The following is a 6,619-nucleotide window of genomic DNA, read 5'->3' on the forward strand; positions in this document are numbered from 1 at the left end:
ATCTTTGCAAAACAATGCTGAAATGTTGACTATGTGAATAATCGACTAATCAAGTAAGTAATTTCTCAAGTGAAAATGTCAAGTGTTGTGCTTTTATCTGTTTCATATCTTTGAATGACATAAAAATTTAATATAATTGGATTGTTGAACAGACAAAACATGCAGTAAGGGCACGCCTCAGTAGTCTGCTGGTCAAGATTCATGCCAAATAACAGCAATGTCCGCAGTTCAATTCAGCCACAGGCCTTTGTTGCATGTCATGCCCTTCTCCATCCATGTTTCCTGTCTGGGAAAGGCCAAAAATGCCCCAAATTAATCCAATGAAACAAAATATAAAAACATGTAATACGAAGACATCACCCTTTGATTGTAGAAACTTGTGATGGGACATTTTATAGACTAAGCAATTACTCTGTTATGACTGAATAGTAAGTCTTCAGTACATGTTTACTCCAGTACTGTAGTACAGTTTGGTTATATTAGCTAAAACAGTGAGAAGCAATATAACTTGATGTTTACTATTCAAATGAACTCTTCTGTAAAAGTAATTAAAAAAAAAATTGACCGTATTAAATTCTGTATTGTTATACAACCCAGTAAATAATCATCAATCTAAACATTAAACGTTAAATTCACTCCAGGTTACTTTTAAAAGCTGTAGTCTGTGGTGGCTCTAACCAAGCTAAATGCAGCTGGATTTTCACATAATGTAATAATAATAATTAATAATAATATTAGCAATAATACATTTAATTTGTACCACACTTTCCATTGATAGTGAAACTCACTACAGTATTAATGACATAGAACACACAACATAAAGAACATAATAATAATAAGAGTTAAGATGAAAAAGTCTTCCTGAATAGAAACAGGGGACCAATGCTTCATCTTACGGATGGACCAGATAATTTCACCTTTATAATAAGGTCACAGAGAGTATAAATCAATTGATCTTGTCTCCTTCTGTTTTTGTTTTGTGTGCCAGTCTTGTTCAGAGCACAGCTGAGAGGCAGCTGAGAAAAACAGGCAGATTCAAATCCCACTGGGCCAACCACACTCTATTCCATTCCCTTTGGGGCCCACCGTGCTAGATGTATAGATGTACTTACTGTAGGCCTATAGTGATGGTGCAGTGGCTAAAAATATCCACCTACAGTGTATATGGATTACTGAAGGGTGATAGAGGTCGTGTCCCATAGCTACAAACCACAAAACAGGTAAAAACATCAGCAATATATACAATCATGCATATGAATATGTGAAGGAAGTTTCATTGGCAAAACTCCACAATCTTAACTGTTAAATCAGTCATCCAAGCCATTATTTTCATATATTGACTCTTGATAAACAATATTTCTTTTTTTAGAGAACTGCAGTTGTATTTGAACCCTTTCCATATTTCTCCACTAGAGGGCAGAAGTGATCCACAATGAATAAAAAGGATAGTACATCAGCAAACTGGGGGTAAAATGTGAAAAAAAGGGATAGATAAATAAATAAAATACAAAAATCAATTGCAATATTTTAAATGACAGATTTTCTATTATTAAGGCATGGTCGGATAGGGACAAAAATGGATACCAGCTGGTTTTTATTACATCCAGTAACCCTATTATTGACCTGGACTTTCCTGCTCAGCTTCATGGTTTTGGTTGCATGTTAAGAAAAAAAAAGATATGCAAAGGACATAAAGGAAAAGCAATGCCTGCTATCTGACCTTTACACTGTTCATTTATTTCGAGGGAGCACATTTTCCCTGCTCTGTTTCAGCAATTCTGTGTCTCGCACTCATTTAGTTGCACATATCCACACAAGGGAGGGGTTGAAAGTGCTGAATTCTGACTATTTAGGCTATTTCTGACTTCTGTTGTATCTTTTACCACTTATGGACTTCAGTTATATATGGCAAAACATGCCATTGAAACAGGTCTCACTGCTGTTCAAATCCTCTCTCCACATTTAAAATCTTTAATAAAAATAGTCAATAAAGAAAACATGATATATGATGATACATATATATGATGATTTTTTTAAATCCTCTAATTACAATTAGCTTTAGTTTATCTTTCTAAAATTATAGACCAAGCAACATTATGATCAGCAGAGGAGGAAACATTTCCAGTGTATCAGATTTGGGCAAATTTCTACCAAATTCATAATTTTATAAGTAAACCATACATGAAGTTAAAGCGTTAACGATATACATGATTATCTAACTGTCATAATTGACCTCAAATTTATCCCATAAATATTTCTGCTACTTACCTTTTAGTTTGTGGGAATTTTATCTTTTGAATGAAGGGATTTTTAGTGCTGGTCAGATGGCATATGTCTTTCTGTATCTTCCATCTAGAGCAAATATTGTAATGCTCCTGATGAGCAGGGCTTCTTAGTGGATCTATTTGAGGTGGCTGCTGGAGAAGTTAGCATGTTGTCTTTGGCTGCTAGGATAATCCGTGCCTGTTTATTCAACAGGATGAGCATGAATGTCTAAGGCCACAGCAAACAAACAGCAAGCCCTCCCTAAGGATTTCAGCTTAATGCTAATGATATACAGTAAGCAGTCACAATTTCTTTCACAGGTTAATGAACTGGGTGTTTTTCAGCCGACTGAGAGATTTCCTTTTAAACATCGCAAAGGCTGATGTGTGAAAATGACAGATTGTCACGATAAGCTCAGTCTTAGCTGTCAATGGCTTTCTGCAGAGTCGATACTCATTTACGTTCCAGTGCTTCTCCTACTTTGATCCTTGTGTTTCTTACAGCGGCAAGTCAAAAAAAAAAAAAAAGAGGCCCTGTTAAAACACATGGCTGACCGACTCAAATCCGATCTATCTCTTCTCTGCAGCTGAGCCTCCTGCAGCTTCTTGCTCGCAAAGGAATAATGAATGATTCAGAGTGATGAAACGAGAGGTCGCTGCAGAGTTCAGCCCCTTGTTTCAAAAAGCACAAACGTGGACCATCAGTGTGCTGGGAACATTACTTATTGAAAACCTGTAGACAGACAAAGCAGTGCCTTCGCCACAGTTACTAGTCAGACATAACTTCAGAATGGGAGATGAGACAGATGTCAATAAAGTTAGAAGAAAGATGACAAACAGCCGAAGCACAGTTGACTCTTTGCCAAAATATCTGTGCTAGGGTTTGACTTATATTGCTGATAAATAGGCCAAGATATTGATTGCTCTTTTATTACATGTCAATATTTGCCGGGCAGTGTTATCTATCCCTAATATTCTAATAGAATTCTTACTGAAAAGCCTGCACCTCATTGTTAATTTATTTGATAATGTTATTTACACCTTACCTATGCTATCTTTAGCCATTGTATGAGAGGTTACTGTGAGATGAGCTGTAAAGCTGTAAACTACACTTACCTTTACTTTTGTGGATTCTTCAGTTTGGTCTAAAGGGTGTTTCAGTGTGTTTCCTTACCTGACATAAAATAAAACTGTAGGAAAAACAAAAATTTTTAAGGGTCAAAAGGTTAAGATCTAAAATACTGCAAATGTGTCTTGAATATCCCATATCAGTCAAAACCGAGTCTGAATCTCTCTCTGTTTTCTGCTCTGTCAGCAGTGGAGTGGAGGAACGTGGGAGAAGTCTGCAAAGCACACAGCTCTCACAGTTCTCAGTCTACAGAAATAATTCAACAACGCAGCACTTGCAAGCTAATGTAACCAAATGAACTTTATTTCCAGAAGGGAGATGCTTTGACAGACAGGGACGCATTTTTATAGCCTGACAAGAAATGCAGGCTGTGGAGTCATACTGACTGTTTGCAAAAAAAATCTGCATAAAAATGATCGGTATCAACCTTCAAAGCTTAGTTGTGGCCTACTGTAATATTTAGGCTGTAAAAATCAAATGTTGGAAATGGAAATCTCTCAGGAAGAATGCTTGCTGCTGTCAGCAGACTGACAGAACAAGCTGAGTGTGAGCCATCCTCATGGCCATGAACCGGACTGCTATCTGGTCCTGACCGATTCCTAGAAAGAGCAAATGACCTGGAACGCTAGTCTGTCAACCAATCACCTCTGAGGTTGCTATGTCACAGCTATGTGCCTTTGGCCTTGTGAATTGCTGTGTTATTGACCAGACTGGCTGCACATCTTAAAGGATTTGCTGGCGGTTTTCTATATTGTTCTTATTTTCAACAAATTTTGTGTGCATAGGCAAACCAACAATGAGCTGATTTACATGTAAGTATTGAGTGTGTATCCAAAGTCTGATATATCTTATTCTTCTGTACTATAGACCTCTGTTGTTGTCCAAAAACTATTAAAAACATGTCAATGAGCCACACAGCTGCACTGGGTGACGTGGTCCTTCACCCCCAAAGGCAATGGTTACTGTAGTTTGTTCAGAAACGACTCCAAAGATCCAAAGACTAATAACAGTGATAACGTTTTCATTCTCAGGAGAAGAGTTCCTTGTACGTCAGATACCACTGTGCATGTGCGGGAATGCAGTTTCATTTACAGAGCTTCACTAGCTTGTGCTACATATCAAATCCTCTTGACTTTGTGCTGAAGTTCTTTGACAAATTTAAAAGCTATGTAGCCCAAACATCCAACTGTAGGAACAATAAGCAAAACACATTTTTGAGTGGAGCGGGACTTAAATATTCTTTTAAGTGATATTATCATACTTGCTAAAACATAAGACAACTGCCCTTTTGTAACACCTGCTTATGGAAAAAGATTTGCTCCAGATAAACACTTTGAAGATAAGTGAATATACCGCACCTAACAAAATTATCATGTTTAAATAGTGATACAGTTGCTAAAAATGAATAGGAAACAATAAAACTATTCTATCAAATACATATATTTTCATCTTACCTTCTCAGTCAGTATACAATTGGCATTTATTCACCTATTTGGTGATTTCCAGATCATTCACACTGCTTTACTAGTTGTCTTTAGGTTGGCAGCACTAGAGCTGGGAAAGCAATCATCCTCGAATCCTTTTGTATTGTAAAAGTTAAACATGTTGTTTGAAAAAACTTTAAATAAAACATAAATCTCACTCATGTGTGAAATTCCTTCTGTTTGTTTTTCAGTTGCATACTCACATACTCTTATATGAGCAGTTTTAGGAGCACAAAATTATTCTTTTTCAGCTCTTTTAACATGACACAGCATTTCTTGGCCACTATTTCTGGTCCAACTCTGTGGTTCAACTTGTAATTGTGTGTTCAGGCCGAAGATGAAGTGAATTTTTAGACAGGCAGCACATTAATGGAAAGATTCAAGTAGATGCAAATTGACGTAAAGATGAGAGTTGAAAATGTTTCAACCTAAGTGAAAATCTTTTGCACGTACGGCAGGGCTTTATGGATCCGCTTCATAAACATACAGAAACGAAAGGAGAAAGGAGAGAGACGTGAGGAAAATAATAGAAAGAACCAGGGTTTCTTTCTTCCAAGTTCAATTAGAAGCTGAATTGAACACAAACACACAAGCACACTCCCACAGACACAGTCGGTGTGTCCCTTGCTGGCTAGCTTACAGCCAATGTACAGTTGGTACATTGGCTGTTTGTGGTGAAAAAAACATAAATGGTCCAGTGGTTTGAATCTGGACCCCTGAACAGACACTTAGAAGTATATTTTCTCTGTGGCTGCAAAACATTCAACAGAGCCAGCAGTTAACTTAAAGCCAAGGATTTCCCTCAGTAGTGTATACTGCATACTTACACATACATGCAGAGATCCCAGTATTTGTATTTGTATCTGTATTTGTTGAGGCAGCAAAAATTATTTGTATCTGTATTTGTATTCGAATAAAAGTGGAAAGAGGCTTAAAAATTCTGTTTTTGTTTTTATTACATTTTTAATTTTAGAAAATTATTATGATTACTGAGCTAAAACTTAACACATCGCCTCATTGCAGCCAGACCTATCTATTTGTACACCCATAACACAGACAGCACACCGTGTAACGTGTAGGGAGGAACTTCAAAGGCAATTATTGCTTTGCACTTTTCATTTATTGCCTGTTTTTTACAACCTAACTTTGTGGAAAGGAGAAGGGGAACAATAGTTTATGGAGAGTCTTTAAGAGCACTTTGCTTGTGTCAGTAGCTCAACTTTATCTCTGGGGAACACCCCCAACAAATAATTTTAAAATATTTGTATGAAACAAATATTCGTATAAAACCCACTATTTGTGCTTTGCCGAATAATGTATTTGTATTTGGGCACACCCCTACTACATACATATCTGTATTTAAGTGTGTGTATATAGATTCACTGTTGTTCCCAAACACTCATATATCCAAATCAAATGAACCGTCTAGTAAAGCAGGTTAAGTTTCAGTGATTTTAATTGTGGTTGTGAGATGTTACGCAGACAGCAAAATACATTTCAACATATTTAACCCGATATTTACCTACAGTTGATAAAAGGCCTTATACTGTATACTAGTTTATTGAGTTACCTTTCAGTGAACCATATTTCAAACGCAACTATTGTTACCTTTCAGTCAGACTTATGGTTAATTATTAATACACAGTAATCCTGGGTTAATTTACAGTTCCTGCTTAGGTTTTTACACACTTAGACTGTTTTAGAGGTTGGTGGAGGGTCAAATCAGTTAGTTATTTATAATC

Source organism: Thunnus maccoyii, chromosome 7 (assembly GCF_910596095.1).
Source record: "Thunnus maccoyii chromosome 7, fThuMac1.1, whole genome shotgun sequence".
NCBI lineage: Eukaryota > Metazoa > Chordata > Actinopteri > Scombriformes > Scombridae > Thunnus > Thunnus maccoyii.